The following is a 22,266-nucleotide window of genomic DNA, read 5'->3' on the forward strand; positions in this document are numbered from 1 at the left end:
ACTCCTTGCGGCACCACTCCTGGACAGGCTGCACTTTCTTTCTTGCTGGGCAGCTCTCCTTATGGGGTGCATTCCTTGAGCATGGGGCTCCCGTACACTGGGGACACCCCTGCGTGGCACAGCACTCCTTGCACTCATCAGCACTGCACATGGGCCAGCTCCACATAGATCAAGGAGGCCCAGGGTTTGAACCACAGACCTTCCATGTGGTAGACGGATGCCCTAACCACTGCACCAAGTCCGCCGCCATATATGTTTTTAAAAGCACAAATACTGAGCATCAAATGAGAAAGAAATCCTATGATTCAGATGTGAGGGTGGATTCCTGCTGGCTGCAATGAGGGTGAAAAGGAAAGGAGAGAGAAACCCATATGAAATCATTGTAAGCATGGAATGGAGACAGCCTGGAGATGAAGAAAAGAACTCGTATGCTTCTGACACAACCAGAGGATGGACACCATGGCAAAGCAGAGGGATAGAGGACAAAGAACATACTGGCTAGAAAGCGTATGTGCTAAACACAGTGCTTAGATAGATCCTTAACATCCTTCGAACTATTTCATTTCTCAGACGGCAGATGAAGTGACTGGGTAGACGACTACTCTGTAACAAGCTTAACAATGTGGAAGTGATGGAAATCTCCAGAAAACAGTCACATCAGAGTTCATGAACGTCATGGCAGCCAAGGGACTCCAGAGAAGAAGGAACAAAATCCCTCAATCTAAAACCTCTAGAAATGGTTAAAAAGGACTAGGTGAGAGGATGGGGCTCTTCAGAGTGAAAATCGGATTCGGTAAATTCTGAATGGGGAAGGAAAGGTGACTTATCTAGGGAGTCAAAAGTGACTCTACAAAGGGGTCGTTTCAACAAGCTCACATTAAAGACCATACACTAAAAGAAGAGAAACATAAGCAAGGATTTCAAAGGTTTGTAAAAACAGCAAAAGCAAGAATGAACTGAGGGTACTAAGGGTTGAGAAAATATTAAGAGAGGAAAGGGGGGTTCTCATAAGCTGCTGTAAGAAGGGAGGTGAGAAGAATTGGGGCAGATGATAAAGAAGAAAAAGTGGAATGGTGCAATTCTCCTGTGGCCCGGAGGGTAGCGCTGGGGGGTGGAAGTGGACTGCAAGGCTGTCAGCAAGAGGGGTAGGAGTCATGCCTTAGGAATTAGCAGCAAGGTATGAGCAAGAAAAATGCAAGAGAAAAGGATCTCTGGAGAAAAGAGGCAGAAGACTGGAAGAGTGTCAGAGGAGAAACTACCCTAGATGGAGTCCATATGGAGCAATTGATAAGGGGAAATCTGTGTTCAGCAAGCCCTTGAGAGTGTACTTATAGGTATATACCTCCTTAAGAATGTATCAGTTGGAACTCATAGGCCTAAACCATTATTGGTTAATTAATATGAACATCTGTAGGCTGGAAGAAACTGTAGTTCTTTGATGACTTTAATATGTCTTCATTTAGAGGATGTTGCTGATATTTTTGTAATCCAAGAGAAGCAGCTGGTAATTATCGAGAATGAACAACACACCAGGGGATTTATAGACAACTCAGAAACTCCTTACAACAATCAAATGAGGTAGGGATTATTGGCCCATTTTTAGACAAGGAAGTTGAAGTTCAGAGAGGTTAAATGCCTTGCCAAAGTCAAAGCTAATAAAGAAGAACTGCAGACCATCTGTTGGATTCCAGAGCCCATGCTCTTCCCAATGTTTACTAGGTCCTCGTGCAGTGCAAGGGCAAGGTAAAGCATCAAGTGGCATTCACGGCTTTGGGCTGGCCTCTGACCCTGTCTTGCTAAAACATGCTTCTTTAGGACAATCATTTAGAATCTATAACCCAGCACATTTTGAATCAACCTCTCCTCGCCCATTGCCCAGCTAAGTTACTCCAATTAGGCATCTAGCATCCAGCTCTCAGAACCGCAGTGTCGTCCCACTCATTCATTGTTCTTTTGGTTTACCTATTCATTCCATTTATTCAGCTATTCAATAAACATTTACTGTCTTCCTACAAATGCCTAACAAAACAAAGAATAGGAATGTGTCCTGCTAGTGTTGCCTGTCATTAAGATCTCAATCAACCCACTCTGGGGTCTATCTAACCTTCCTATTCCATCATATCTGGCAAGGCCATGTGCTCCTAATTAAGGTTCAAGTGAAACAGCTGATTCCCAATGGGTCAGCTCAGACCCCTCCCTCCATCCTCTCCTTTTTCCTCCTCTCCAACCAGCAACCCCCTCTCTATGCACCTGCAGTCTTAAATCACAGCTGAGAACCTTCCCAGCTCCTCTGGGTAATCCCAGACACGTTTCATATTAAAAAGGGAATCTAGTAAATATAAAGTGTAATAACCTTAGGTAAGTAATTTTGGGCACATTAGGTAAAGTGATTCCCTGTATGAATGCCAAGCATGTACTCTGTTTACCAGAGAGCATTTCCGAGTCATATCACAGAGATGCCCATCTGATACTAGGGTGATTTATATCCTCAACTGGCACAAACACTTCCATCTGATTCACAATAAATGCTTTGATTTAGAATTGATAAGTAAAAGGTCAAAAATTTTAGTCTAGCATTGCTGCAAGAGTTACTTTATCTCCCTTCATTTTCTACAAAATGATAGTGCTAAATTAGAAATAACATGTTAGTAATGAATACCTGTGCAGAATTTTTAGTTTACCCTTCTCACATATTACTTGAGAAATAATCTTTTATAAATCACCCTTGTCTTCATATTACAAATGAGGCAATTAAATCTTGGGGGCATTAAGAAAATTCTCAAGCCACACAATTACTAAGTGACATAGTGAAGGTTCCAACTCACATCTTTTGATTAAAATTTCACATTCTTTCTGCCCCCTTCAATGGTTTGCAAATGGGCTCTATGTTTTCTTTTCAGCTCAGAAATAATGTTTCCATCTCCTACAATAATGGGGCAATCATTATTTTAAATATTTTAAATTCACATTTAAAAATATTTATAAAATATTATCGAGAGAACTAAAATTTTATAAAATCTCCCCTGGGCAAAAGTATAATTACTTAAGTTACAGCATTTGCCTAAACTCAAAACAAGAAATAATTCAGAATTACTCTAAAAGGGAAAGAAACTTCTCAAGCTCCTTGCTATGGGTTCTGGCTGTACAACAGCAGGTTCATCTGGAGGCCAAATCTACCTCGAAAGTAATTCCCCATTATTTTCAGGATTCAGGGCTGGTGGAGGAGAAATTCAGCACTCCAGAGGGAAGACTGAGGAAAACCCTGGGTGGGCCGATATTTCAGTTTGCTACTGAAGGATGTTGTATCCCTCGAAGACAAGTATCTTTGGAGTGGTCCATAGTCTCTTTAAGGAGTAATAAAAGGAAAAAGACACCCTGCTTTCATGCACTGTCCCTTGTATCCACTGACAACAAGGATGCTTGAACTGAAAGAAGTAGAGGAACAAAATCTTGCAGCAATGATGAGAATCTGGGTGGCAGGATGGAAAAGATTTCCTCTTGGATGAAAGCTCACTCTTTGGTGAAAAACCATATAGGGAATTCTCTCCTTCACATACCTTTTCTGGAAAAGCTACTAATGATCTGATAAAAATCTGATTTATTCTCTGATGACTTGATCCTTCTTGTAACATCGGACAATCAAGTCATCCAACTCCGAATGTTGAGCTTTCTCTTCTTTCTGTTCTTTCCATGTAAATTCTGCTTTATCTGGAGGACAGAGTTCAGTTTCTCATCATTGACTTCCAGCCTTGCTTTACCTGATGACCCCTAAAGAGGCTGATACCTTTTAAGAGTGACTGTGGAGAAGAGATGTGACTCAAGCAATTGGGCTCCATCTACCATATAGGAGGTCTAGAGTTCAATACCCAGGGCCTCCTGGTGAAGGCAAGCTGGCCTGTGTGGCGAGCTGGCCCATGTGGAATGCTGCCCCCCACCCCACAGGAGTGCTGGCCCACGCAAAGAGCTGATGCAGCAAGATGACGCAACAAAAAAAGACACAGAGGAGAGACAATAAGAGACGCAGCAGACCAGGGAACCGAGATGGCACAAGAGAATGATCGCCTCTCTCCCACTCCGGAAGGTCCCAGGATCAGTTCCCAGAGCTGCCTAAGGAGAATATAAGCAGACACAGAAGAACACAGAGCGAACGGACACAGAGAGCAGACAATGGAGGGATGGGGGAGAAATAAATAAACAAATCTTGAAAAAAAAAAGAGTGACTGTGGGTCACCATAGCCTTTTTTAACATGGTTAAACTTCCCAAGAATTTTACATTTTCCTTCCATTTGTTTAGTAAGTTTCTTCTATGTAGTTGGTATTTAAGGAAGTGAAAACGTCTGCTCAAAGCAGGAGAACCGTGGAAAAGCCAGTAATTGTTTCCCAGGGAAAGCCACAGAGCTCAAGACGTGGGCTCATGCTTTCAGGCAACACTGCCACACCTCAAACAGCCTCCCCTCGCCCCCAGCAGAAACCTCGGCACAGCTTTAGGTGCTCCACAGCCTCATCCTGGTACCACAGGCCTCCAAGGAGCTGCCTGCGGCTGCTGGGCCCCAAACCACACAGAGCCAACAAAACAGGCAGAACCCCTGTCAGCATCTCCCCCAGAACCAAACCTGTTAGTAACCAGGGGCCAATTCACATATAAGTATCTCAAGGTATTTAGTGTGCCAGATTTCCTACACAAACACAGATTTCCTCAGCGGTGGCTCAGATATAGAGGTAAGAAGGTACATGTGCTCAATGCTTCAGGTTCTCCTAAGGCATTCTCTTGCCTTGGCTCTTTAATCTGTGTCCAGTTTGTTTATTTGTTGGAGCACTATGCAAATAGGTCGTTATGTAAAATGGAGTTGGATTCCTATGGGCGCCACTCAATTTCAGCTTCCAAGGCTTAACCTGGCAGTCTGCTCCCGTGTAGCTAGAGGGAGGCAGGATTTGGCTCAAGCTAAAAGAAGGACTGAATGTTTCAAGTTGTCCACCAATGGAATGGACTCTTTTATGAGCCAGTGTGCTCCCTGGGGTGTGTACTGCCCACAAGGTCTAAGAGCCAATGACATCAGCCGAGAAACATGTGCCTCATTCAGAGCCAGTCCCTGGGGCTGCCCTGCCCCTCAGGACCTGATTTTGCCCCTTCATTCATAGATCTGCCCAGCTCTGGGTCTCTGGAGCTATCCAGTGATTTTAGATGTTCTCCTGGTGTTGTGTCTTCCAGACTTAGTGATTGCTATTAATTTCTCAAATCCTCTCAAGACTCCAAATTGTTCTTTCCTCTTTATTTCTTGTAGTCAATAAATGTCAGTTAAATTTATATGATGTGGCAGACACTCATAGGGATTGGGGATGTAGAAGTGAAGAAGAGGACGGTGTCCTCTTACGATGGTGACATATTAGTAGGGGAATACAGACCATAAATAAATAAGCAAATAAACACATAGATGAAAAGTAAAATGGTCAGTATTAACAAAGAAATTTTAAGCAGAGCAGTGATGGTTATACTCTAAACTGTGAATAGCAGTTACTACTAAAGATGAAACTGGGATTGGAAAGAGTGTGGTGGAGGAGAAATTTCCCTCTATCTGTTATTTGTGTTTTCATAAGAATGTATTCATGTACTGCTTATGTATTTTTAAATGTTAAGCATCATTAACTAACCTTCTTTAAAAAGTATTTGGAAGGAAAAAGTTAATGGGGTTAGTATTTTAGACAGGGTGATCAGGGAAAGCATGTCTGATGTACTTGAGCAGATGTGTAAAGTGGCAAGAAAGGCAACCACGCAGGATTTTGCAGGGAGACATTCTAGATGGTGCTAAAGCAAGTGCAAAGGCCCTGAGGTGAAAGTGTACTTTGGGGTGTTTGATGAGCATCAAGATAACATTCTTTTCTCCTGTTCCCAGAATCATGGCCAGCTGCAGGTCAAACCCAATTGGCTTCTAACTTGGGTAAATCCATGATGCTCACTATCAAGGGGAAGGAATGGAGCTAGACGCTGAAAAGGAGGGGCCAGAGAGCTTCTTCTTATGTGGCACAAAGGGGGCGGCCCCAATACTGGTGGGTGGCTGGGATTTCTGCCATCCAGACGTCAGGTTATGTGATTCTGTACAAATATATATACATGCTAGCTGTTTCTGCTAGGTGTATTTGCTATTTCCTATATGTTTACATCTAGGTAACCTACAAATACAACTAAGGAAAACAGGGCAAAACACATTTGGAACCAGTGTTGTCTTCATGTTTGAGAAAGGCACACATTTTTCATCAATTCCCAAGCATTTCTATGAAAGGAGAATAATTCAGGAGAAAGAAGGCTGAGATTTGTTTTTGAAAGCAGACCTTTGATGCATTGATCAAATCCCTCCATTTTCCACCCCTTGCAATGCTTCTAAATTCCACAGCTGTGGTTCCTGACTTAAGGTGAATATTCTTTTATTATTGTTGTTTTATTCTTTGTTCGTAAAGGTGAGTATCTGATAGACACAAAGACCTGACAAAGTTTTGAGATTACCAGCATAACGAGTCCTATTTTTAACATTTTCATTTAAGCCTTAATTAACAATAACAACAAAAAGGTTAAAGTATTATGGAAGAAAATGTGACTACCCAGTATTTTAAACTTTATCATCTAAGGGTTTCTGAGGGCTGTATCAATTTTATGTCATGTGCATCATAAATAATGAATGCCAATAGCAGTTACCATTTATTTAGTCCTTATGTTCTAGACTCTGCATTAAGGCAAGTCATTTATATAGTCCTCACAGGATCCCTAGGGAGAGTGGGAGTACTTTGATTATCTCCATCTCACAAACCAGGACCTAAAATGTACAAAGATTAAGGGGCGGACCTGACGTCCCAGACTAGTGAAGAGCTGAGCTGGGGCTAGAAGCCAGTTCATCTGACTCGAGTCCATAATCTTCAACCTCCATCTGATCTGCATCCAGAGCAGAGAAGGATGGTGAGCACATTTGTGAATCCGAGTTGTACTTACGCTCCCATCATGGAGAGAAATCCTCTGTTAGTATAATGGAGACTTTGTGCATTGATTAAAGTTGTCGGGTAAAATGCATTTATTTTGAAACTCATTTCTTAAGGTTAAAGATGCAAGAAGCTACCCTGAAAACTAAATCTCTGCTGGCATGCTTCTGGAAAAACACCCTCCCCTAGGTAAGGGGGGCACCATCTCAACATGAGGTCGGATTGCAGCCAACTTCAATGTGTGAATCTAATGGGAGAACGTCAGGCCACAGAGGAGGAGAAGATGGAGCTGGGGAGGGGACTGAGCATTGGCAGGGGCGTGGCAGAGGGGACATATTTTGGGTTACAGCTGAGGGTGACAACATTTACACATAGCAGGCCTGCCAACCTGCTGGTAATTCTCTTTTCAAGCTCGTGCCTGTGAAGTGAGCTCCCGAGATCTCTCTTCTGGACTGGGGAGTGTTCTGCAGGTGTCGCGGAATTGGCGCCGGCTTAACAGGCAGGACCCCAGCCTGTCTTCCCGGCCTCTCCCATAACCAGCTGTGGGACCCTGGCCAAGTCACTTAACTCTCTGGGGCCTGGATTTTCTCATCTGGAAAAATAAGACAATTGGAATATACTATCCCTCCCAGCAGTTCTGTGAATCAAGGAGAATCTATGACTGCTGTCCTTTTGGAGCTAGAATATCAATTTACGTCCTTTCTTTATTTTATCTCTTGCCAAAATGTGAACTCCTCAAAAGTACTTGGTAGAATGGGTGCTCCTAGAAGAATCTAAGAAAAGATTTTTTCACTCACTGCATCTACAAAATATATGTGAGGACAGATGGCCAGAGAACATTCAGATATATCAGCTGAACTCCATTTTAGGATAAAAAAGTAGCTTTCCCTCCTTTTCGTGCAACATTAATATTTACCAAGTGTTCGTTTATTGAAAGAAATTGCCTTCACTTAACATTGTGACCAAAAGAAAACTGTAAAAGAATTTATAAAGTATAATATACCTTAAAAAAAAAAAGAACAACAATAGTATATGTAATGTTAATGGGGAAAAAAAATGTTGGAGGAACACATACCAAACTATCATTTTCTGAGAAAGGGGTTGGGGCAGAAATGTGAGTGATTTTTACTTTCTACACCATGTACTCCACTTTCAATTACATCTGCATTTTGTATAGAATTGTAGTATATATGTGTATATATATATCACATACACACATACACAGATATTTCTGTATAGGTATTTATTCACACACACATACACATACATAATTGGTTTAATTAGGTTTTTTAATTGCCAAAATACTCTAGTTATTCCATACTAGCCTGACCAGTAATTATTTGTGAGTATTAGTCAGCCCATGTAGAAAAAACGAAACCCAAAAGATTTTCTCAGACCTAGAGCTGATGCCTTGCTTTTACACTGCAGGGGGAAAAATACACACATCGATGATGTTTTTTCCAGTTAATACAAGTGTGAATGAAAAGGTCTTACTCTTTTTTTCAGTTCCTGTGACCCCCAGGAGACAAGGCTGAGGGCTGATTATTACAGTATTTGAGCGTGTGGGTTTGCCTGGAAGCGACAGCTAGCAAAGGCTGCGAGATGAGAAAAATGATAAAGCAGGCTTGGCTCCGGGAGCAGCTGAGCTGAACAGCAGTGCTCTCCACCTGATTTCATTTCTTGTTAATTATATCCGATTCCACTTGGTTATGTGTTTCATTGGATTTAAAATATAGGAGGGGGTCACTGCTCCATGCTACCCAGCAGAAAAGTCAGTGGAAAAAGGCACCCAGAAACCCCTGACTGTCAGCAGCAAAGGCACAAGCCCTCCTTGCGATGGGTCTGCTCCAGTAAATACGATCACCTTTTCATCCATTGGCGTCTGTGAGCATTCCTGGAACACTTGATGCCATAATACCCAAAGAAAAAAAGCCCTTCCTAACATAATGGAGGCTATAGAAGATGTGTGCTCTCTCGTGCTACGTAAAAATTTATGACAGTCACACAAAGAAAGGTATTTGTTTCCTGTGTATGCATCTCTGCTCTCGGTGGTTATTGATGAATGGGAAAAGACAAATGTCCCATATAAGGAGGAAATCACAGCAGGAAGTAGAGCTGCTGCTCACTTCCCATCCAGTTAACCCAGAGAAGCCGCAGAAGCCAGGACCTAAGGCTTCTCTGGGGGGGCAAGAAGGTTCTGGGGTGGGCTGACACCCCGACCCTCTAAGTGTCAGGAGGGATAACCTCTCTCCCCATTGTAGCAGAGTTAGACTTATTCACAGTTTTCTGACACATGGTTCTTCTGCCCCTTTTACTTGAGCCTGTAATTAGTACTATATCGGTTAACTGTACGTCCCAGAAACTTGCATCTTCCATCTGTTCATATGCTGGTTGAGCCCTGAATCTTACCAGAGTTGCAGCCAACACCTATTCTCCCATTCATTGGACAACAAACAAAAGGATGATGATGGACAATGCCCATTCCCCAAACAGAAAGTATCTACAACTACAAGCAAGACAGTTCCATCCATCTGCCCCATGGGATCTAAGCCCCATCTCAATTGGAAGCAGAGTGGGCATCACCATCCCAGAATCCTCAGTACTGAAGAATGAACAAATATAAGGGGGAATGCAACTGACTAAAGTAGACTTAGCGTTATTCTAGTAAAGGAAGAACTTATAACATTGATACAAAGACAGTGGTCACCAGAGTACCTAGGGGAGGGAGAGGGAAGAATTGGTGTAACATGGGGATTTGGGCGACACTGGAATTGTCCTGCATGACATTGCAATGACAGATACAGGCCATTATACATTTTGTCTAAAGCTATAAAATTGTGTGGTGTGAGGTATAAACCATAACGTAAACTATAGACCATGGTTAGCAGCAATGCTTTAAGATGTATTCATCAATTATAACAAATGAAAAGCTGGTGTTAATGGGGGAAAGTGTGGGAGGGGGAGCAGGTGGGGTATATTGGAATCCCCTATATTTTCTATGTAACTTTCATGTCATCTAAAACTTCTTTAGAAATATAAGGGGGAAAAAAGTCAATAGGTGGTTGTTTGGGACTGACTCACGTCTCCCACAAAAGGCATGTTCAAATCCTAATCCAAGTTCCTGTGGGTGGGAACCCATTTGTAAATAGAGCCTTTTAAAATTTGTATGACTTGCTAGTGCATCTTAACCGCTATGGCTGTTTCCCTATTTCCCTGTTGTGAAAGTCAACCCTTGCGTGCTATTTGTCATTGCAGCTCAGGCAGATGACGACAGGTGCAGTGGGAAAAGCACAGGCTGTAGGCTCAGACCTGGATTTGAATCCAGCTCTAGCTTTGAGAGCTTGGCTGGGCTAACTCACCTTTCTTGAGACTCGTGTGCTCAGCTGACAAGGGGTACCAGTACCTTCCCTCCAGGTGTTGAAGAGAGTAACGAGAGAACATATCTAAAGTCTCTGGGAGGACCCTGTGTGGTATGCAGCAGATACCCTCTCACAGTTTTCTCCCTTCCTCTTTTTTCTTCTTCCCATCCATGCTCCTTTCCCTTTCTTTTTTTGGGGGGGCAGAAATGGCCACGTTCTGTGTTTCTACCTTCTTACTCTGTTCTAGAAGTTCGAATCTTCAAAATAAGCCACGGTGCCACAAGCCAAGACCAGTCAAGTTAACGAGTGAATAGTTTTCTCCTCCTTTCTCTCTTGGGCTTCAGGAAACTAAAAAATATACAAGTAGAGAAACAACCACATAAATGCATAAATGAATAAATGAAGGAACTAGTCTAGATGTTCTCTACCTTTTCCTCCAGCCTTGACAGAGATAGATAACTAGACAGAGAGAGCTCGTATTCAGCTTCAACTTTCATCCCTTTGGCCCAGGTTTTGCATTGTGAATGTAGTGTTTACTAGTTAACAGAGCAGCCAGGCCATGGAAATATTACTAGCAGTGCATACCACCAGGCTGAATGGTGTTGCCTTCCATTTTTTCACTTAGGACCCTTGCCATATACAGTGGACTCCATTCTTACCCCAGCATTGGGAGGGGAGGAATATCTTTCCTATCACTTAAGAGGAAAAAGCAGGCTGAAGATAAGGTGAATGAGGTGCTCACATAGAGTGAATCATTTAAAGGCATGCCAAAAATCTCAGTAGTAGAGAAAAATAATAATCTGATATAATATTTTAAAAAATCAGTTAACACAAAAATTCATAATGAACACAATATGAAAATTTTAAATAAAGACAGGACCCAGCCTTGCTCTTGAACAACCTTGCCTCACTTGCCTCACCCTAATCCTAGCCCTGGGTAAGAGACTGGTGTTCTGGTCCCAGCTCTGACACACCATAGCTTCATGGCCTCAGGAGAATCATAGAATCTCTCTGGATTCCCACTTGCTCAGCTCATTTCACTTGGAAGCCTGATTAAATAACCTTTAATGAACCTTTGAACTTGAAAATTCTATGGTTTTTCTATGAAATGAAATGCTTGGTTGGGGCATCATCATCAATGACTGAAAAGGACAAGATTCACTCACTGTCAGTCACTCAGTCTGATATGTTTACTGGACACTTACTATGTGCCAAGCACCGTGTTAGGTATTGCAAACGTAACGTGGGGACAGCAGGGACACATAGTGTCGTCAGTTAGCACATCTTCCCTAGAAAGTAACTTGGATCCAAACAACTAAAGGAGTTAGGCAGGGGAAGGCAAGGAGAGAATTCCAGAAAGAAGGAACCATATCGCTAAATACCTGAATGTAAAAAAGAAAAATCTCATTTGGGTAATTGTAAGAAGTTTAGTATGGCTGAAACATAAATGGGATAAATGGAACAACAACAAAAAAATAGGTCTTTGATGACAGAGCAATAAAAATATTTGGCAGAGTGTAAAGCAAGGAGCACCGATCCATTCTGGGTGCCAGTGCCTGTCCCATTGCCAGCTAGCTGGATGATCAGGCTTCCACAGCCACCGGGACTCTGAGAACACATTACAGTTTTTTTCTACAAAGGACGGAGGCATTCAGTTTCCTAAGGAATGGTGTGAACCTCACATCTGAGGTATTTAGAGCTTACCTTCCCTCCTATCAAATAGGCTGGTAATTAACATGGGTAGCCCCTTCACTGCAAACGACTCACAAACCAGCTAAGCTGCTGTTGCTGATGCCCATAAGCCTGAAGACTATAAGCAACAACCCCCTCCCCCCCGTCACCCCCCAAAGGCAAGTCAACGTGCATCTTCCCCAGACAGGAGTGAGAAGGAGGCAGGCAGGAAGATGTCACTACAGACACCCCCAGCACAGGTCAGCTCCTCCTGGGCTTATGAAGGCTGAGGTGGCCTGCTCTCGCCATATTTGCATTTGCTGATTTAACTCCTGCACTTAGGAGGATGGGATTCTAGGCAACTATTTGTAACCAATGAAAACAATAGAATTTTTAAACAAACACTGAAGCCCACAATCTCTAGTCCTGAATATGAAGTCAAAGCTTTATGCTTTCTCCCTCACCACTGTCACCCATAATGGTAGCTAGCATTTACTGGGTACTTTCTCTGTGCCAAGCTTTGCAAATACTATTAATAACTCATCGAATACCCACAACCATCTTACACGACAGTTTTCTATTATTACCTACACTTTAAGATTAGGAGTAATTTAAAGCATAGAGAAGTAAACTACATGCCTGTAGTGGCTTGAAGTTACTTACCCCAGAAAAGCATATCCTTAATCTTAATCCTTCATCCTCTCCTGTGGGTGTGAGCCCTTGGTCATTAGGAACTTTTGATGGGGTTACTTCCATTAAAGTGTGGCCCATTCAAATCAGGAAAGGTCTTAATCCTATCACTGGAGACCTTCTAGAGAAGCCCACAGAGAGGGAAATCACCGGGAGGAGCCAAAAGCTGGAAGTCAGTGGAACCCATGGAAGAAAGGAGAAGACGCCACCATGTGCACTGCCATGTGCGTTGCCATGTGACAGAAAAGCCAAGGGCTATGGAGTGCCAGCACCAGCATGCCACAGTCTTCAGCAAAGGATCGCCTGGATGCTGGATGTTGGACTTCTCCCAGCCTCAAAACCACAAGCCAATAAATTCCTGTTGTTTGAGCCAACCCTTTGCATGGTATTTGCTTTATTAACAGCAGCTGATACACCAAAACAGTGACCAAAGTGGCACCGTTGGCAAGTAGCAGAGCCAGAATTCGGAATGGCCAGCGTAAGTCTAGAGTCTGTGCTCTCAGCTTCTGGCTGCATCGACAAGTCCTGTTCTTCACCCTGTGCCCAACGATACCCTCAGGGCACTCAGAGGCCCCTGAACTTGCCCAGAGCACCCAACGAGCTGAATTCTCTGGGCCTCCATAACCACCTTAGTCATGTGGTTGTGGGACAGAAGAGCACGCCCCATGCCCGTCCTCAATCCTTCTTCCCCCCTGCCTCTCCTCTTACGCTCTACTTTCCCACACCTCTCTGTTCTTTGATACGAGCTCTTCCCACCTGCTCACAGACAGAAACGGGGCTTCCCCTTCAGGAAAACTCCACTTGATACTCACTGCACCTTCTCCCTATGCCCCCGAATCTCTTCCCCCACCCCTGCCAGACTTCCTAAATGACTGACAGGCATGCCTTGCCTGGATTTTCTTCCTCCCATTCTCCACTGAACTCCCTGACATGTGGCTTCTGAACACCTGCTGAACTAAAATTGCTTTCTTAATGGTCACAAGCAAACTCCTTTTCAAAGGCTTTTTTCAATTCCCTGTTTTCAGTGTCTTCAACCTCTCTGCACTTAAAACCATCCTAGTAATTTACACATTTGGTAATGTGTGGGGATAGAATTTGCAGAGTTAATGCCTGTTCTTTCCCATCAATGCAGTGTTGCTTTCCTGTGCTTCTTCCTGGTGCTTGTTTCTCTCCTTAAACCCTACATTTGGCTCAATGCTGAGATTTAGTCTTTTCCTCTCTAGTCTGCTCTCTACATCCTCTCCCTTAATGAAAACAGTAACTGGCATTTACTGAGAAATTGCCACAGTCTGGTACATGTACCATGTGCTTTCCAGAACGTTCCAGTGTCCCCCTAAAGTCAATTTCCCCAAAGCATCACTGAGCCACCTTCACTCTCCATTGCTATGTTAGAAGAACTGTGCCTCCACCCAGCCAGCTACCAAAGATCTAACCCTAGATGCTATGTTTGACTTAGCATCCTTCATCCCCAGTAGTCAATCTGAAAATAAATCCTGACTACATTTTTATATATTCCAACATCTCTTATCGGAAATTTAAGACTGGAACTCACTATGCTTGGGTTTGGCACAGGAAGTACCCTGGTTCCTTGGGTTTCACTGTTGATGAACAGAGCACAGGTGGCCCAGCCCACATCCTGAGTGGGGATACAGGGTTCAAAATTCACCTTCTGAGGCCACCTGGTAAACTAGGATGCTATGAGCTCTTTAAATGTGGCTTACAAACTACCTGACCCCGGATTATTTTTGAAGCACATGAAATCAGGTAATTCTGACAAGTAAGGGGAAAGGTGACGGGAATTCACATTTGCTGTCAGCCCACTCTGTAACAGAACTGTCCTAAGGACTGTGGCTTCCAAGATGGGCTGATGGTAAATATTTAAAAGGTGATGCCACAGTGCTGTTTTCTTATTGATGCTTTAGAGAATAGTTCTTCATAGAGGTGAGAATGAAAGCATGATTTTGCTTTGATCTGGGGTACCCCAGGACTACTCTGTCACCATCTTCCCAAAGACTGTTCACCTTAGAGAAAAGAAAGTTAGGATTTAGCTTCTATGATTCTAATGCAGGAATCATAACTTCATGACTGGATTTCCCATTCATTCATTCAACAAATATATATTGAGTCACTACCATATGCCAGATCTTGACTGGATGCTGGGAATCCCTTGCCCTCACAATACAGGGAAGACAGCCACACGAGTATTCATAGAAAATGATACGGAGGGCAGAGGGTAGCATGAGAGGTCACAGAAGGAGGCCTTTCTTAGATTAGCAAGGTTTTACTTTTCTCTCTTGACTCTCAAATATATCTCCTCCTCTCCATCCCCACTAACACCACCCTCTTCATTTCACACCTCTGTTCCCACAATAAGCTCCCTGCCTGCTCTCTCACCACCTCCAATCCATCCTCCACACTCTGGTCAGAGTCATCCTTTGCTCCTGCAAATCTGATCTTGTCCTAAACTTTCCCCAACCTTCAAACGCTCTCCTAGCCTTTAGGATAAAATTGAAGCTCTTTGGCTTGGGATATTTCCTTTCACATTTGATCCCCGCTTTATCATTCTGGCCTGATGATTTGCCACTCCAAGGAGTTAAGACCCACACACAACTACTTTCAAATCTCACATAGTTCCCTCTGCCTGAAAAGTCCTTTCCTCCTCCCCGTCCTTCAAGATTTAGTGTTCATCATCTTCCCAAAGAAAGCTTCTTGGGCTTCCTATGTTCCTTTGAGTTAGACGCTCTCCCTTTGTACCCTGTGCAGCCCTGCCCAAACACTTACTGTGGGGCACTGCAGTGAAAGAGTGTGGTCCAGGTGCCCAGACTGTATCTGCAGGCCAGCACCCTGTTCTCTAGGCGCACGGGTTGCTGAGAGTGAACCTAACTCAGCGGACGCTCACGCAGGTTTCCTTTCCACCCTTCCCTACACGGCAAAAGACTTCTTCTTTCAAAAAATTTCTCAGAGATCACCTGCTCAAATCCCCCTGGGGAGGCAGAGGAATTATTTACCTATCTTTGCTATTAACCCTTGGATTACCCTATAATTACAACAGTTAATCAGATTGCATCACAGTAGAAGACTATTTCCTTTTCCTTGATTCTTGGACGATTTTTTAAAATTTCCTTGTGCTTTTCCTCCAGCCCCCAGCATACGAGTGTTGATGTGAGTTTTCTGAAGTTGAGGAAATCTAGGAGGAGGAGATGTTATCTAGAGCACACATGTTAAAAGCTCACAAATTATGACACAGGGCTCTCCGTACTCTGATTATTTCATGGGTATTAATCTTGTATGTACAATTAGGTTGTAAACCCTTTGAGGGCCAGAATTATGTTATCCACTCTCCTATTACCTCCAATGTCAAACACAGACTAGGTGGCCAACAAACACTTGTAATTAGAATTTGAATATAACCAAAATGAATTGAACTTACAGATGAAAGAAAAGGAAATATTTGTAAGAGGGAAAATTTGAAAACTCTAGTACTAAAAAGCAAAAAATAAGCATGATCTTTGCTTGCCAAGTTTTGCAAGGAAAATGATGAGAATGTTCGCCAAGAAATAAAAAGGACATATGCTGACAATTATATTTAAACTCCTCTATGCCAATTTCAACTTGAAAATATTTCTGGAAAGGTCTTTACTTCACCAGTTATTGGAAAGGGGGGAGAGGGGGAGGGAACCTTTTAGACTTCTATCTTGCTGAATGCCTTTCTAAAAAAAATCACAAAATCCAAGCTGCTTTAATAATATGCATCCCTTTCCCAATTCCCTTCCTCTTTTTTTTTTTGGTTTCTTTCATTCTTTTCTTTCTCTTTCCTTCCCTTTACTATGTTGGCTGTGTTGAACCATGAGTCAAGGTCTCTTTCATATGTGAACTTACTCAGTTGACCTCATGCATTTCATGCTTGCTCCCACTTTGAAGTCACAAAATATTAATCAATCAATTAATTAATAGAGGAGGTCCCCATCCTAAGGATCAGCCAAGAGATGGTTTCCCCTTGTCATCTCAAAGTGAAGGGAATCCCGCTCTTGTAACCTTTATCACAAGTACAGGATCTATCTTCCAGCATTTTCTTCCATCAGCCTCGCCGTGGCTTCCAAGTTACCCACACACTTCTCTTACAAATCCAAGACTCATGAGGTCTAAGAACCATAAGCGTGCCTGTCTTCCCATCCCACCTGCCAGGAACAAAAAAAGGTGAAGCTGTAGCAACTTTCATGTAAGACACTTGATAAACTTAAAGAACTAATGTGTGGTTGTGCTCCAGGTTAGCTCCAGGATCATCAAGTCTTTTCTTGCTCCAGATGTGACATTCCAGACGTCTCCCAGCCAGAGTCCCAGCCCAGGAGCCTCCAAGCATAGGAGAAGCAGAGCGAATCCACCGAAGGCTGCAGGGCACTTTGTCCCACCTCTCCCTGCCTTAACTACCCTCTAGTCGCACCCTCCCGAAATCACTGTCTGTTGCTCTCCCATTCCCTTTTGTCCCGGGCCTGGACCGCTCACCCAGTGACCCAGACTGTGCTGTTTCAAAGGGCCATTAGATGTGATGCTTTTCCCAGGAGCCAGCAGCGTGCAGATCCCGCCCCAGTGGGCTGGCATTTTAGAAATCCCTTTCTCCGGACCTTTTCCCTTGGATCCCAAAGACAGAATGAGGGGTGCCTGCCGCCCAGCCAGACACCAAGGTGCCACGAACGAGGGTGAAAGGGAAAACGACCTCCTCACAAAGAAGAATAAATAACCCAGCATTCTCCATACACTCTACACGTGCGCGTCACAAAACCCCAGGGCAAAAAGACAGCCCAGCTTCCTCCTGCGGCAGCAGCAGCCCCAGCCCCAGCTCCCAGCGCCGCCGTGCTGGTGTGTGAAGACGGCACCTTTCCCGCGGGAGAGAGCCCGGCGCCCAGCGTTTCCAGGAGGCGATCACCGCAAACCCGTCAGTAACTCATCCTTCATCCTTCCCCCTGACCCAAGCCTCACCCCGGCGCCTCTGGCACCCGAGCAGGAGAAAGCGGGAGGCTGCCCCTCCAGATCTCCAGGTGACAGCCCCCTCCCCATTGCCCACGGTGGGCCTAGGGCGCGGGGTGCTGGGTGAGGGCAGGTGCCCACGCCTGAGGCGAAATCCAAGGCAATGCTCACGCCTGGAGATGGGAAATCCCAGGTGGGGGAACCTGCCAGCAGCTACCTGCAGCGCGCCCCTGCCCGCCAGGCCACCCTCGCCGCCGGCTCCCGCCGCAGCCCTGAATCGAGCCAGGAGGGTGAAGCGGGGCGCAGGAGCCTCCACGCCCCCTTTGTCTCCACGCCGAAATGACAGGGGAGGAAAGTTTACGAGCAGGGAGGGGGTCGCTCTCCACTGGGTCCAGAGGACACCTCGCCGCAGGCGACCCTCCCCGGGATCTGCACAGCCCCGGGGCGCCGCCTTCCTCCGCACCTTTGCAACCCGCGAGCCGGGCTAGGGCCACCTGCGCCGCCAAGTCGGGTCGGGGACCGGCCCCCGCCGCGTCCCGGCAGCGGCGGGCGGGCTCCGGGCGCCGCACTCACCTCCCGCGGCCGAGCGTCCTCCGGTGCGCCCTACTGGGCGGGCGGGCACCCCGGAGCGAGGTGCATTCAGGCGGCGGCCGGAGACCCGCGCCCCGGGCGCTGCTGCATTCCGCCTGCGTGGGAGAGCGAGCCGGCGAGCGCGCGGCGCGGCGCGGGCGGGGGCGAGTGTGTGTTTGTGCGAGGGTGTGCGCGCGTGTGTGTGCGCGTGGGGAAGGGGGGGCGCGCGGGATCACAGACCCCCCTGGGCGGCCATCCCGCGCCCTTCCTCCTCCTCTTCCTCCTCCTCCTCCTCCTCCTCCTCCGGCTGCTGCCGGCGCCTCCGTGGCACCGGGTGCAGGTTTGGGGCGCTCCTGTTTGTTTAATGAAAGGAAAGGAGCAAAGGGCTGGGGGGGGGGGGGAGGAGGGAGGCAGGAGGGAGCGGGGGGAGGCGGGCGGGCGCCGGGCTGCGCATGCTCAGAGAGGGATCCTGAGCGCTCCCTCGCGAGCCGAGGCAGTGGGAGGAGAGCGAGGCGAGCGCGCAGGAGGCCGAGATCGCGCCCGCCGCAGCCTCCGGGGCGCCGCGGGGTTCCCGGAGGGCGTCGGGGAAGCCCGGCTGCGGAGGGACGCCCTGCGCGGGGCCCCGGGGCGCCCGCTGTGCGGGACACCGGGGGCGGGATCCCGAGCCCGCCTCTCCGGGCGCGTGTGCGGGGCTTGCCGGGGTCCCCCCCTCGCGGGCCGCTGCCCTGCGGGGACCCGGGATGCGTGTCCCCAGGGTCTCCGGAGGAAACCCCGGCTGCAGGGGGCGCGGGCGCTAAAAGGAGTTGCCCGATCGGTGCCGCTTTCTCCCCCTGCCAACTTGCACTCTAAGGAAGAGCAGCAAAAGGCAAAGTCCGCTCGGGTCCGAGGGCAGGTTTGACAGGGCGAGGGCGCACAGGGCACAGCGAAACCCGCCTCAGAAGAACAAAAGGGGTCGGTGGAAAGAAGGGGAGTGTCGGAGGACCCCGCACGCAGCCTTCTTTGGTGACAGGGTGAGAAGGCAGAGACATTTGCCCTTTCCAGGAGGCAAAGAGAACAATGGAGCGCCACCTCCCCCGCCCTCGGCTGGAACCCAGCGCAGTTCTAGGGCTTCTGAAGTGGGGACGGGGTGACTTGGTGAAGTGGAAGAACTGTCAACGCGAAGAGAGTCCAGGAAGAGAACCTGAGCCCGGGACGGCCGTGCCGCAGTAACCTGAGGCCAGGGCGGCCGCCGGGGCAGCGCCTTCGCCAGGGGAGTGGAAACTCTCGGGTGAGATTGTTCTGTGGGCAAAACAGGCAAATGGTGAGCACCCACTCAGGGCTTCCATCTCAGCCCCTCTCCTGAAATGGAGGATTTAATCATCCCATCTCTGTCCCATTGGTTCCACCGAGTTTAGAAGAAAAGCATCCCAAAAGACATCGTACCTCTTATTTAATCATTTTCTATCGCTCCGGAAAAGAACCACCTTGTGGTCACCCCCGCTTTAGAGGGAGAGAAGGCGGCCTTCTCGGGGCCAAGCCCTTCCAAGCTTTCACTGAAGGGCACCTCTGATCCCTTCCAAGTGAGCAGATGCCTTCTTGCTGAACCCTGACCCTCGTCCCATTCATCTTCCCAATAATAATGCTGAGTGACACTCGAACAGCAGGACAATTACATCAAACCCTAGCGCACACAGGAGGAGAGGAAACAGAGCATCTAAATACCACCAACAGAAACAAAGTTTAGGAAAAAAGATACAAAGGGAAGGGAGGGAGGGAAAAGAAAAGACAACAGAGGAGAAAGTTCTTAGAAGACAATGGGTCTGGGTGTAGTAGCTGGTTCCTTCTCTCAGAAGCTCATTGAAAGGAGTAGAACTGCAGCATCTTTTGCTTATAGGACAGCAAGCCGGCATCTCCACCCTCCAGGTAGGGAGATCAGGTTCTCCTGGAAAGCAGCAAAGCCTCTAGTATGAACCAGTTCGGATATTTGGTGCTCCTATGTCCATGGCAGTTTGTTTGTTTTCAGGAGGTACCGGGGATTGAACCCAGGACCTCCTACATGGGAAGCAGGTGCTCAACCACGGAGCTATATCTGCTCCCCCTATGCCAGTTTTTAATCAGGACTTCCCTTTGGTGTTCGGCTCCCTGGAAGGCGGCCAGGACAGGTCTGCCTTGTTGTCACCTCCCCCTCGGAACAGTGTAGTGTGTTCACAGGCATTTCACGCAGTAGGGCAGGCAGGGCCATTCCGCCTCCTCGAGGGGAGACAGGCTTTCTGTCTGCCCTGGCACCCTATGAGCACAGGGTGAGAGAGGGCTCTGAGTCCAAGAGGGGGGTGAAGTGGGGAACAAAACTGGGACTGGGGGAGGTGCAGTTCTGCTCTGCTGTCCTCCTGATGGGAGACCAAGACACCTCCTCCAACAAGGCCAAGAGCAAGGCCACCTGGCCCAGAAGCACCCTCTCCAAGGTCTGGGGCTGGCCTTGAGCGAGGAGGAAAGGAGCACCACTCCTCTCCTGCTCAGGGACAGCCTGTCCCCACCGCATCGCAGAGTAGCTCCAAGTCGAGGGTGAAGGCGACTACATGAATTTGGAATTACAACCCAAGTGGCATCCCTTTATGTTGCTCTGCTGCGAGACGGCGAGCAAGCAGTTCCCGAAGAGATTTTTACTGTTTGGGGAGAGTGAGGGAAGCACAGGGGACATTAAATGAGAGGATGTATATAAAACACTTAGCGCAGTGTCTACCGCCTAGCAAGCTCTCCAGGAATTGTAGCCATTATTATTTTGGTTATTAACATTTTCATTTTCAGGATGTTAAAAAAAAAAGCCGAAGAGATCTCTATCCCCCTAAGCTTGAGCAAGTAAAGCAGATGAGAACCGAGCGCCTTCCATCCCGTCTCCCCCCGGATCCCTCCATCTCCCCATCACTCGGATGACTCATTTAGTCAAACCCATGTAATGCAGAGCATGCTGTCAAACCCCAGCAGTGGAACGGGGCTGCCGCAGCCTCGCCCCTCCACGCGCAAATCCAGACCTGAGTGTGCACCCCACAGCGTCTGGGTCAGCCGCCTCGAGCACGTCTTACCACTCACCTCTCACCAAGGTTAACCAACCCCTTCCCCTGGCAAATCAGGTTCTCCACTCTAGCTCCCCATCTACATTGGCTCACCAGCATTTATATATTCTTTTTTAAAAAAATTTTTTGTCTTCCTTCTAATTTTAGCTACCTAATGGGTTACTCCTCCAAGGTAACAGAATGTCTGAAGCCAATTAACATGCACACATCAGCAGCCAGATTTGGGAGAATTTAATGGTTAAGAACTCCCATGGCTGCAGGTATTTTCATACTGCTTAAATTCACTCATCCCCTCTACCCCAACAGAGGACTGTCCCTAGACCTTGCACAAACAAAAACTCCTGCCAAACGGTCTTGCCTCCTTCATCCACAAAATAACCCACAATTGTTGTAAAGCTGTGTACGAAATCATATATTAATATATTTTTAATAGAGTTAGTGATTAAATTTTAAATAGAAGCAGCCTACCAAAACATAATACACTATTTAAAAATTCTAGAATCAATAACATCAGTATATGGAGGGTTTGATCATTAAACTCTCCAAAGTTACAGATGCTATAGAGAAGTCTAGATTCTTAGAAAATTCTGTGAAAATAATTTCATCAGGTTATCAATTGCTGAAATAATGTCCCAAATCTGTGGTGATGTGGTATACACATAAAGTTCTGTTCTGAATATTTTCTATGAAAATATGAGCTGTACTTAGCATCTCCATTTGAATTATGTTCTATCTCTATTTTTGCTTATTTTCAAATACCACCCTAATTTAGGCACATAGAGTTATAATATTTTCTTCTTGCAGAAATTTCATATATATATATACAGCAATCTTTCCTGACGCAGTAAAAATGTCAAGCTGTGGCTTGACTTCTGCCACATCTATCAGTGACTTAGACCAAACCGGTACTTCCTTAGATTATCTTAACTTGAGAGTGCCCTATTTCCTGATACAGCTCTCAAGAATCTGTTTCTAGCCTCATCTCCTCCCCTTGG

At 46.2% G+C, this 22,266-nt stretch overlaps 1 protein-coding gene across 2 annotated transcripts in view; it reads right to left on the reverse strand.

Moving 5' to 3' along the window:
• The window catches only part of PLPPR1 (phospholipid phosphatase related 1), a 316,568-nt gene extending 297,891 nt beyond the window's left edge, over positions 1-18,677 (reverse strand). Inside the window, exon 1 of one of the 2 annotated variants that reach the window (XR_011649506.1) lies at positions 18,225-18,584. The gene's annotated coding sequence lies outside the window, so the exon portion shown is untranslated. Of the gene's footprint in view, positions 1-18,224 lie in introns of both variants that reach the window. The other variant, XM_058302596.2, reaches the window with a different exon arrangement.
• Positions 18,678-22,266: the final 3,589 nt, after the last annotated feature.

The sequence above is a fragment of the Dasypus novemcinctus genome, chromosome 8 (genome assembly GCF_030445035.2).
Source record: "Dasypus novemcinctus isolate mDasNov1 chromosome 8, mDasNov1.1.hap2, whole genome shotgun sequence".
NCBI classification, from domain to species: domain Eukaryota; kingdom Metazoa; phylum Chordata; class Mammalia; order Cingulata; family Dasypodidae; genus Dasypus; species Dasypus novemcinctus.